Raw genomic sequence first — 13,735 nt, forward strand, 5'->3', positions numbered from 1 at the left:
TCACATTTTAGGGATATGTTGACTGTCCCGACCCAATACTGGTCACATTTTATGGACATATTGAATGTCCCGACCCAACACTGGTCACATTTTAGGGACATGTTGACTTTCCCGACCCAACACTGGTCACATTTTAGAGACATGTTGACTGTACCGACCCAACACTGGTCACATTTTATAGACATATTGACTGTCCCGACCCAACACTGGTCACATTTTATTGCCATATTGACTGTCCCAACCCCACACTGGTCACATTTTATGGACATATTGATACTCCCGACTAAACACTGGTCACATTTTATGGACATATTGACTGTCCCGACCCAACACTGGTTACATTTTATGGACATTTTGAGTGTCCCGACCCAACACTGGACACATGTTATGGACATATTGACTGTCCCGACCTAACACTGGTCACATTTTATGGACATATTGACTGTCCCGACCCAACACTGGTCCATTTTAGGGTCATGTCGACGGACCCGACCCAACACTGGTCACATTTTATGGACATATTGACTGTCCCGACCCCACACTGGTCACATTTTATGGACATATTGACTGTCCCGACCCCACACTGATCACATTTTATGGACATATTGACTGTCCCGACCCCACACTGGTCACATTTTATAGACATATTGACTGTCCCGACCCCACACTGGTCACATTTTATGGACATATTGACTGTCCCGACCCCACACTGGTCACATTTTATGGACATATTGACTATCCCGACCCCATACTGGTCACATTTTATGGACATATTGACTGTCCCGACCCCACACTGGTCACATTTTATGGACATATTGACTGTCCCGACCCCATACTGGTCACATTTTATGGACATGTTGACTGTCCCGACCCAACACTGGTCACATTTTATGGACATATTGACTGACCCGACCCAGCACTGGTCACATTTTATGGACATATTGACTGCCCCGACCCAACACTGGTCACATTTTAGGGACATATTGACTGTCCCGACCCAACACTGGTCACATTTTAGGGACATATTGACTGTCCCGACCAACACTGGTCACATTTTATGGACACATTGACTGTCCCGATCCAACACTGGTGACATTTTAGGGACATATTGACTGTCCCGACCCAACACTGGTCACATTTTAGGGACATGTTCACTTTCCCGACCAAACACTGGTCACATTTTAGGGACATGTTGACTGTCCCGACCCAACACTGGTCACATGTTAGGGACATATTGAGTGTCCCGATCCAACACTGGTCACATTTTAGGGACATATTGACTGTCCCGACCCAACACTGGTCACATTTTAGGGACATATTGACTGTCCCGACCCAACACTGGTCACATTTTAGGGACATATTGACTGTCCCGACCCAACACTGGTCACATTTTAGGGACATATTGACTGTCCCGATCCAACACTGGTCACATTTTAGGGACATATTGACTGTCCCGACCCAACACTGGTCACATTTTAGGGACATGTTCACTTTCCCGACCCAACACTGGTTACATTTTAGGGACATGTTGACTGTCCCGACCCAACACTGGTCACATTTTAGGGACATATTGACTCTCCCGACCAAACACTGGTCACATTTTAGGGACATGTTGACTGTACCGACCCAACACTGGTCACATTTTATAGACATATTGACTGTCCCGACCCAACACTGGTCACATTTTATTGCCATATTGACTGTCCCAACCCCACACCGGTCACATTTTATGGACATATTGATACTCCCGACCCCACACTTGTCACATTTTATGGACATATTGACTGTCCCGACCCAACACTGGTCACATTTTATGGACATTTTGAGTGTCCCGACCCAACACTGGACACATGTTATGGACATATTGACTGTCCCGACCAAACACTGGTCACATTTTATGGACATATTGACTGTCCCGACCCAACACTGGTCCATTTTAGGGACATGTTGACTGTCCCGACTCAACACTGGTCACATTTTATGAACATATTGACTGTCCCGATCCAACACTGGTCACATTTTAGGGACATATTGACTGTCCCGACCCAACACTGGTCACATTTTATGGCCAAATTGACTGTCCCAACCCCACACTGGTCACATGTTATGGACATATTGACTGTCCCGACCCAATTCTTGTAACATTTTATGGACATATTGACTGTTCCGACCCCACACTGGTCACAATATATGGACATATTGACTGTCCCGACCCCACACTGGTCAAATTGTATGGACATATTGACTGTCCCGACCCAACACTGGTCACATTTTAGGGACATGTTGATTTTCCCGAACCAACACTGGTGACATTATATGGACATATTGACTGTTCCGACCAAACACTGGTCACATTTTATGGACATATTGACTGTCCCGACCCCACACTGGTCACATTTTATAGACATATTGACTGTCCCGACCCCACACTGGTCACATTTTATGGACATATTGACTGTCCCGACCCCACACTGGTCACATTTTATGGACATATTGACTATCCCGACCCCATACTGGTCACATTTTATGGACATATTGACTGTCCCGACCCCACACTGGTCACATTTTATGGACATATTGACTGTCCCGACCCCATACTGGTCACATTTTATGGACATGTTGACTGTCCCGACCCAACACTGGTCACATGTTATAGATATATTGACTGTCCCGAACCCACACTGGTCACATTTTATGGACATATTGACTGACCCGACCCAGCACTGGTCACATTTTATGGACATATTGACTGCCCCGACCCAACACTGGTCACATTTTAGGGACATATTGACTGTCCCGACCCAACACTGGTCACATTTTAGGGACATATTGACTGTCCCGACCAACACTGGTCACATTTTATGGACATATTGACTTTCCCGATCCAACACTGGTGACATTTTAGGGACATATTGACTGTCCCGACCCAACACTGGTCACATTTTAGGGACATGTTCACTTTCCCGACCTAACACTGGTCACATTTTAGGGACATGTTGACTGTCCCGACCCAACACTGGTCACATTTTAGGGACATATTGAGTGTCCCGATCCAACACTGGTCACATTTTAGGGACATATTGACTGTCCCGACCCAACACTGGTCACATTTTAGGGACATATTGACTTTCCCGACCCAACACTGGTCACATTTTAGGGACATATTGACTGTCCCGACCCAACACTGGTCACATTTTAGGGACATATTGACTGTCCCGATCCAACACTGGTCACATTTTAGGGACATATTGACTGTCCCGACCCAACACTGGTCACATTTTAGGGACATGTTCACTTTCCCGACCCAACACTGGTTACATTTTAGGGACATGTTGACTGTCCCGACCCAACACTGGTCACATTTTAGGGACATATTGACTCTCCCGACCAAACACTGGTTACATTTTAGGGACATGTTGACTGTACCGACCCAACACTGGTCACATTTTATAGACATATTGACTGTCCCGACCCAACACTGGTCACATTTTATTGCCATATTGACTGTCCCAACCCCACACTGGTCACATTTTATGGACATATTGATACTCCCGACCCCACACTGGTCACATTTTATGGACATATTGACTGTCCCGACCCAACACTGGTCACATTTTATGGACATTTTGAGTGTCCCGACCCAACACTGGACATATGTTATGGACATATTGACTGTCCCGACCTAACACTGGTCACATTTTATGGACATATTGACTGTCCCGACCCAACACTGGTCCATTTTAGGGACATGTTGACTGTCCCGACCCAACACTGGTCACATTTTATGGACATATTGACTGTCCCGACCCCACACTGGTCTGATTTTATGGACATATTGACTGTCCCGACCCCACACTGATCACATTTTATGGACATATTGACTGTCCCGACCCCACACTGGTCACATTTTATAGACATATTGACTGTCCCGACCCCACACTGGTCACATTTTATGGACATATTGACTGTCCCGACCCCACACTGGTCACATTTTGTGGACATATTGACTGTCCCTACCCCATACTGGTCACATTTTATGGACATGTTGACTGTCCCGACCCCACACTGGTCACATTTTATGAACATATTGACTGTCTCGACCCCACACTGGTCACATTTTATGGACATATTGACTGTCCCGACCCAACACTGGTCACATGTTATTGATATATTGACTGTCCCGACCCCACACTGGTCACATTTTATGGACATATTGACTGAACCGACCCAGCACTGGTCACATTTTATGGACATATTGACTGTCCCGACCCCACACTGGTCACATTGTATGGACATATTGACTGTCCCGACCCAACACTGGTCACATTTTATGGACATATTGACTGTCCCGACCCAACACTGGTCAGATTTTGTGGACATATTGACTGTCCCGTCTTAACACTGGTCAGATTTTATGGACATATTGACTGTACCAACACCACAATGGTCATGTTTTATGGACATATTGGCTGTCCCAACACCACACTGGTCATATTTTATAGACATATTGACTGTACCAACACCACACTGGTCATATTTTATAGACATATTGACTGTCCCGACCCAACACTGGTCACATTTTATGGACATATTGACTGTCCCAACACCACACTGGTCACATTTTATTGACATATTGATTTTCCCGACCGCCACACTTCGCATTTGGGGACATATTGATTGTTTCGACTCCATACTGGTACACGCCCCCCCCCCCCCCCGTCAGTTCTCCACTGTAACTTGCGACATTGTACTGGACCTGACCCGTACCCATGCTAGCTGCTATAACTGACCCATGACTGGACCTCTTCCTAATATCATACGAGACGGGATCTAGTTATATAATCGCCATATTCCATATTAGTAACGGCAGTGAGCCTTTTGACCTTCACCTTTCGAATTACAGTGGCAACTTCTCCCATGGGTATCCCTGGCTGTGTTTTGTTTTCACCAAAAAGCAGATGCTAAGCTTTGGACGAATAGTATTGACATAAATTTAGGCTGAAAGCTCAGTGAAAGACAACTAATTTTGAATATAGACACCAGTTATACAAAAGACATATATTTTTTCTTTGTGGTTGCCGTTCACGGATTATGTCCTCAGTACCCAAGAAAATTAGTTATTAGTACGTTTCTTTTTCGTCTTTTCATTAGTTCACATATTCTTAGTGTATTTATTTATTGGCATACGGGATAGGTTTAGCACACTGAATTATTTCTTATTGTCGCAGTATTGTACTGGTGAATATTAGACAGTCGTCGGTTCTAAGTACATATCTACGTACCCGTGCGTCCTATTTCTGAATAAGGTCCCATCCACACCGTCACGCTTTGTGAGCATTATGATAGCCTCCAATACATACCATTCACACACTTACAACGAACATGTACTAATATAGAAGGTCTATTTTGGAGGCATAAGCTTCAATGAAAGAAATGACAGGCATGTTAGGGGACGATGCATTTACAAATTACACACATGCTGTGTCACATTCCTTTACACTTGGCATAACACGTTAGTATTATTCTAGTCACGTGAGACACGTGTTTAAAGTGTGCTGTCGACTCAAATCCCGGCTACACAAATTCTTTCACGCAATCATGCGAGGCTTCAAACATTAGTCGGTTGAGTTTCAGCCTCGGATAAGTTTGCATCAAGGAACACATTTTATACATAAAAACAAAATTCGATGAGTAAAATTGTTTACTTACGATGCGATACGCGAAGAAGAGGTCTTTGTAATTATGATGTACAAATATGAATTATTATAAAGTTAGAAACAGTGGTCACGTGACTAATTATCACACAACAATATCCATAGATCCATAATAATATTATGTAGAAGACAAATGTGGATTGTTAAGTCTATATTAATTTCATCAATTTCACCAATATTAAAGCCCTTGACCCAATTGTTCATACTCTTCAAAATATATATTTTTTAATGGGACCGTTTCCCTGTCTTTTCACGGTATACGCGCGTATACTGCGCGGAAATCTGAGATGATCCATTATTCGTTCAGTCACGCAAACGGAAACACACGATTTACGAACATGTGTGACCTCTTGGTGCAACAGTTGCAATATGTGACCATATGACACAGATGCACTTGACGTACATCAAAAACAACGGAATGTCAACCAAATTTAGGCAGTGTTCACACACACACCTACTGGGCGTATAAGCCAAATATGAATAGAGTAATAGAGCCACCCTCCTATATGACTCCTGAAACACCCTCTCATATAGCTCCCAAACAATTGTGCTATACCAACCAAGCTTTAGTTCAACACAATACGGTAATCGTGTTACTAAAGAAAGTATTGGTCATAAATGGAAATACATAATGTCATAGCAACACATACATTACAGACACAGTGTTACAACGGATAGCAATTTAAACGCGCGGTAATACATAATGTAAATAACAACACATATCTCACGGTAATCGCGTTACTATACATATACATAATATATACATTACAATACAAACATTACGCTAATCGTTTTACTTAGGAAAGCGGTGTACAGAAATATAAAATAGGTCAATTGGGCTGTCACTTAACGTTTTTTTTTTTGTTTTTTTTTTGGTAAAAACGAGTGTATAACACTATTATATATTAGTAAAATGCACTGATTTCCACTGAAGCCTTATTAGGTCTGTGTATTATCACAAAGCATTATTGAAATATAATGATTGGTTCTTGGGATAATAGACAATAATTTAACTAACAGATTTGCAGATTTAGATTTAGTATTTTTCACCAAAACATTATCAGGTATAGAATTATTTCTATACAGCGATATACTCGGTTGTAATGGATTAGACTAGTAGCTCTTGAGATACCAGTAGTGAAGAGCCACATATACAAGTAATTTGCATGATAGTTCTACCCATCTGTGTTTTTACTAATTTACCCCTCTCTAAAACAAGCGATGTTACAGTCGAAATAGCTCCAATGTCGTTGTAGAGTGTCATCCCCAAAACAAAGTTGATAATGTTCTATATGGTGATATATTAGTAATTTACTATGGTTATTGATACCACAATGTTCTAAATCGCAACCATGGTAAATGGCTGTTGCTATGGCAATTGTAATTGTTATCATTGTTTCAAACCATGCCATGTATCAAAATAATTCAGCATTTTCACTAAAATGACAACAATATTCACTAAAATAGAGAATTGATGATATCGACACGAAATGAACATACAAGTATCAAATCAATTAGTTACATTACAGTAAAGCTAGTAGTCGAAAATATTCACTAATAACTGAGAATTGGAGATATCGTCATGAAATTAACAAAAATCTGACAGAGGTCATGCATGCATGCATGTGCACTATCAATATCCTCACTGTAGTATCACCATTATAGTTGTTGATAGCTGATTTGCATATTGTTTTTGCACATCGCTTTTTCATTAACAAGTTTCCATCTACATTCAACAACTCAAATGGTTCAGTGGTTTGGGGGAAAAAGTCGCCCGAATTCCTTCATCCAGACATCCATTCATTCAGACGCCGGTCATATAGCTCAACGTACCTACGGTCGCAATGTACAAATTTAGGAAATTGGACATTACAGTAATCATATTACTTGGGATAGCAATGTACAGAGATAGGAATACATAATGTTCATTACAATAGATACATTACAGTAATCGGGTTACTTGGGATAGCAATGTACAGAGGCAGGAATACATAATGTTCATTACAACAAAGACATTACAGTAATCGTGTTACTTGGAATAGCAATGTACAAATTTAGGAATACATAATGTTAATTACAACACAGACATTACAGTAATCGTGTTACTTGGGATAGAAATGTACAGAGACGGGAATACATAATGTTCATTACAACACATACATTACAATAATCGTGTTACTTGGGATAGCAATGTACAGAGATAGGAATACATAATGTTCATTACAACAAAGACATTACAGTAATCGTGTTACTTGGGATAGCAATGTACAAATTTAGGAATACATAATGTTAATTACAACACAGACATTACAGTAATCGTGTTACTTGGGATAGAAATGTATAGAGATAGGAATACATAATGTTCATTACAACACATACATTACAGTAATCGTGTTACTTGGGATAGCAATGTACAGAGATAGGAATACATAATGTTCATTACAACAAAGACATTACAGTAATCGTGTTACTTGGGATAGCAATGTACAAATTTAGGAATACATAATGTTAATTACAACACAGACATTACAGTAATCGTGTTACTTGGGATAGAAATGTACAGAGATGGGAATACATAATGTTCATTACAACACATACGTTACAGTAATCGTGTTACTTGGGATAGCAATGTACAGAGATGCGAATACATAATGTTCATTACAACACATACATTACAGTAATCGTGTTACTTGGGATAGCAATGTACAGAGATGGGAATACATAATGTTCATTACAACACATACGTTACAGTAATCGTGTTACTTGGGATAACAATGTACAGAGATAGGAATACATAATGTTCATTACAACACATACGTTACAGTAATCGTGTCACTTGGGATAGCAATGTACAGAGATGGGAATACATAATGTTCATTACAATACATATATTACAATAATCGTGTTACTTGGGATAGCAATGTACAGAGATAGGAATACATAATGTTCATTACAACACAAACATTACAGTAATCGTGTTACTTGAAATAGCAATGTACAGAGATAGGAATACATAATGTTCATTACAACACATACATTACAGTAATCGTGTTACTTGGGATAGCAATGTACAGAGATGGGAATACATAATGTTCATTACAACACATACGTTACAGTAATCGTGTTACTTGGGATAACAATGTACAGAGATAGGAATACATAATGTTCATTACAACACATACATTACAGTAATCGTGTCACTTGGGATAGCAATGTACAGAGATGGGAATACATAATGTTCATTACAATACATATATTACAATAATCGTGTTACTTGGGATAGCAATGTACAGAGACAGGAATACATAATGTTCATTACAATACATATATTACAATAATCGTGTTACTTGGGATAGCAATATACAGAGATGGGAATACATAATGTTCATTACAATACATATATTACAATAATCGTGTTACTTGGGATAGCAATGTACAGAGATAGGAATACATAATGTTCATTACAACACATACATTACAGTAATCGTGTTACTTGAAATAGCAATGTACAGAGATAGGAATACATAATGTTCATTACAAAACATACATTACAATAATCGTGTTACTTGGGATAGCAATGTACAGAGATAGGAATACATAATGTTCATTACAACACATACATTACAGTAATCGTGTTACTTGAAATAGCAATGTACAGAGATAGGAATACATAATGTTCATTACAAAACATACATTACAATAATCGTGTTACTTGGGATAGCAATGTACAGAGATAGGAATACATAATGTTCATTACAACACATACATTACAGTAATCGTGTTACTTGAAATAGCAATGTACAGAGATAGGAATACATAATGTTCATTACAACACATACATTACAGTAATCGTGTTACTTGGGATAGCAATGTACAGAGATAGGAATACATAATGTTCATTACAAAACATACGTTACAGTAATCGTGTTACTTTGGATAGCAATGTACAGAGATAGGAATACATACAATTGTCTGTATGAGAATGGTCACAAAATAATGAGCGTCGGTAATGATGGCATGTTACGTTCACTGAACAATTAATGCGTTGTTGTTTTGTTTTGTTTATTTTATTTCAGTTTAATTGACCTTTTATTTGATTTTAAAATTTATTGCGTCTGAAAACCGAGTGTTATTGTTGATTGTATTTGAATCCATATCACACACTACAGGCTGATTCATTGCAGCCTGGTAGTAGCGTGGTATTGTTGTTTAGAGTAGATACAGCATATGATACAAACGATAATCGTATTGTAAAAATGTTTACCTGTCTCACGTATACATACAGCTTGGGTTCTACCAATGACGCTCGTGCATAACATTGGCATTTCCAGTCCTCCACGTCGGATGGGTAATGACGTCATGCTACGTCATCGTCAGTTACTCTTGAGAGTGTATCATCGTCTCCGTTTACAAGATTCGTCGCCCTTAGGCTTTGTATAGCGAAAGAGGATCGTTTTGGAGATTGTCAGCCGAGTTAGATTGTAAACAACGACCTGAACTGTAAATAACGAAAACAGACATACTGTTCACCAGGTCAGTATGTACAGGTATATCGTGACGAGTGACGTCACGGATAATGAACCGCCGACCTATATTCACAGTCGGAACAGTACTCCTTCATTGACATGTTCGAATGTTTAAAACGTCGGTGCTCTCCTTGACAACGTCCATTAAGGTTATCGATGTGTTTCACATATGTTTTATAACCCGTTGTTTTTAGTACACACTCTCGTGAAGACAAAGACATTTTAACGACATATGTTTGACCCAATTTTGTAATTACAATTACAATCTTATTCGCTCATCTTTGGGAAATGAAAACACGCATTTTCAATAATGATACAAATTCATAGCCAGCGAGAATGTTATTAAATATTTATCCCTACCTTGGGTGAGTATGAGACAAACCGAAATGTACCTGACAAATATTTATTCACTAACATATGGATGAGCCATGATGTACGCCCTTGCCACGCAGTTTTAAACAATGCCTAGGGTGTACGCGCCATAATACACTAATTAGTGACGTCACACTAATGTGGTTCCCTGGTCATTATTTACTTAATACATTACAAATGTACGTGCAATTACAGCCGTTCTACACTGCCATCAACGGCAGATTGAACATTCTGTCGACGAATGGTGGCGCTAGATCCATGTCTTTTTTTGCTCATATAACAATTCTCAAATGAGCTCTGCTTCAAAATTAACGGTGTTAGACATTCGTGGGGGTCTTATATCCAGCGTCATTTACTGGTATAGACCTGGACTAGTGCTTTCATTACATGTGCAAAACACACTTTCTGAATATAATCACATAATTTATCATCGTGGCATGGCTTTAACCTTTGTAGTGTGCTCTTAAACGCGGCAAAAAGCGCATTTAGAGTTTAAAGGCTTCATGTGGTAATCTTGTTTGGACGTTTGAAGATCTGAAGGTTTCGGTGGAAAAGGTTAATAAAGGTGTTAACGACTTGACAGAAAAATAGTCAATCAATGATACAATCACATGCAAATAATATCAATGGTCGACTATTTCCGTAATTTGTTCATTCAAATTGATACGACACGTATACTCGGTTTTCGACATTTACACACTCCCGTGATATTTTAGTTTAATGGAATAAACACCAAACAATAAACAAGAGACTGTATGCCCGTCTAATACGATACCTGTATTTCATTTAACTATAAAACTATTGATGACTATTGTCGATACTTCGGATCAAGAAGATATGGAATTAGATTATGATTTCCTAAATTCTTTTTTCATTATTGCTGTCGAAAAATGGGTCCATTTTTTCCAAAGACTGTCTCTAGAGCTTGAGTGATCAAACTATCAGGAAAATGATCGTCGTGTGGCGACTTCGCGGTCATTCGGAATATTACACAGATCCTCACAGTGGTAATCAAAGCAGAACCCAGAAGCCACGAAACCTCAGATGAGCTAAAGTCAGCCGGAATAAAATGGTCAGATTTATCCTTAATCTACCTCTTCGTGTACGTGTAACCGGTCGTAGTTCGGAGTTGGGGAATAGTTTCAGTTCTCGGGGAAAGGAAAGTAATATATCGACCTGGTTCGGATCATAAGTTGGAGAATTTCTCGCTTGGCAAATGTGAGAAGTAAACTTGGGGATCAACTGACTCACTCGAAGACAAAGGTTAGACCAATAGGTAGAGTTAGTTCGTTTTAGTTCATAATTGTAAAACGCCAAAACAGAACAGTTCCGTCATAAAGACAGGGGTAAGGTCACCTAACGGTGACATGCGGATAAGCCAATCAGAAATGGGTAAAATAGAAATTAACACACTTACAGAGTATAATAAATTACCACAAATGATTATTAGTGATAATTAGCTAGGTAATTCAGAGTTTGATGTGCGTGAAAACATTTCGTATCTATTTGTACAAATTTATTTTGAATTAATGGTGTCTAGATTTATATTGTATTTTTGTAACGAGCATTTCTGTTTCCCGTTGGTGATGTGATGTGGTGTGGTGTGGTGCGGTGCGGTGTGGTGTGGTGTGGTGCGGTGCGGTGTGGTGTGGTGTGGCTCTTTGAGACTTTGTAAGACTATCCTAGGTATGCACTTCATTGTGGGGCTCTTGAGTTTAATTTCGTGTCTTTATCTACTTTGTATTTTCTTTTCTTGTAAATGTTTTCCCCCCATACCGAATAAGGTCTGATATCCAATCATTTGACTGATGCAAATTATTTTATTTTTCTCATGACACAGTTGCTGCATGCAAAATATCAAAGAACGATTAAAGCATTGATGAAACATAAATTCCCCACTGTGTGTCAACTGTTTTCAGTAATCCAACATGGCGGTTAAACCACGTGTGTTAGGAGTTCAAAGGGTTCTTGCGTTCAAAAGGGTCCCATGTCCCAATGAACAGAAGCTTAGGTGGTACTGCATAGGTACTGTCTGATAGCATATTTAATTCATGTTACTGCCTGCTCACCACAAATGCAGGCGTTTTACACATAAACTTCACTTTCTGAGGTTGTCTAAAAGGAAGATAAATGAAATTTGAAGACATTTGAAAAGAAATATGAATACTTATACAAAATCTGTTCATGTTAAATATGTAAATTAGACAATTTCCATATTCATTCTTTAGTAAATTGGGATTATCTCATGAAAACTCAACGGATTTGAACCAAATTTGATACGGGTGCTCATTGATGTTATTTGCAGGCAATATTACTATTGGGTAATTTACATATGTAAATTAGCCAATTTGCATTTTTTCACTAAGTTTGGATTCATTCATCAACAGATTTGAACTAAATTTGGTAGGGATATACATTGACATCATTTCTATGGCCCCTACTTTTAGAGATAATTTGCATATGTAAATTGCTTCATTTGCACATTACTAAATATGGATTATCTCAACAACTCGACAGATTTGGACGAAATATGATAGGCACATACATTGATGCAGTCTGCATCCATATTACTAGTGGTAATTATCTGAATATGCAAATTACAATACTAATGATTGTTTAATTGCATGAAAAATGGTGAATAATAAATGTTTCCCCCATTTTCTAGAGATAAACTATGCATGAAAAACATATCTGAATATTTTATTTTAAGTATATCAATGAGCTAATTAGAACAATCTTGAGTTTTGACATATTTGGTACAACTGTAATTTTTGGAGCTTCAGTACAAGATTTTTATTTCTGGTCTCAATACCCTTTCTAAGATTTGTTAAACTTACGATATTACGAGGTTTTAGAACGCCAAAAAATAATGCTTTTTAACTTCGTTGAAAAATAAGAATTTCAATGTAAACTTATTTATGACTAATATTAGTAGACATTTATTGAAATCTTAAATTACATAACTGTAAGATATTACCAGTATACTTTTGAATGTAAATAGGATACTTTTGAATTTCCATTTATTTATAATTAATATTAGTAGACATTTATTGAAATCTTCTAATACATAACATTACAATATTACGAGTATACTTTTGAACGTAAATAGGATACTTTTGAACT

The 13,735-nt window shown here is 38.6% G+C and overlaps 1 long non-coding RNA gene across 1 annotated transcript; it reads right to left on the minus strand.

Moving 5' to 3' along the window:
- Nucleotides 1-7,339: 7,339 nt before the first annotated feature.
- LOC146731490 (uncharacterized) lies at nt 7,340-10,701 on the minus strand. Its single transcript, XR_014927097.1, has 3 exons — nt 10,601-10,701; nt 9,979-10,212; nt 7,340-7,547 (listed from the first exon to the last, which is right to left on the minus strand). It is a non-coding gene; the product is annotated as an uncharacterized LOC146731490 (long non-coding RNA).
- Nucleotides 10,702-13,735: the final 3,034 nt, after the last annotated feature.

This window comes from Saccoglossus kowalevskii, chromosome 18 (genome assembly GCF_978046115.1).
Source record: "Saccoglossus kowalevskii chromosome 18, keSacKowa6.1, whole genome shotgun sequence".
In the NCBI taxonomy this organism is placed as follows: Eukaryota; Metazoa; Hemichordata; class Enteropneusta; family Harrimaniidae; genus Saccoglossus; species Saccoglossus kowalevskii.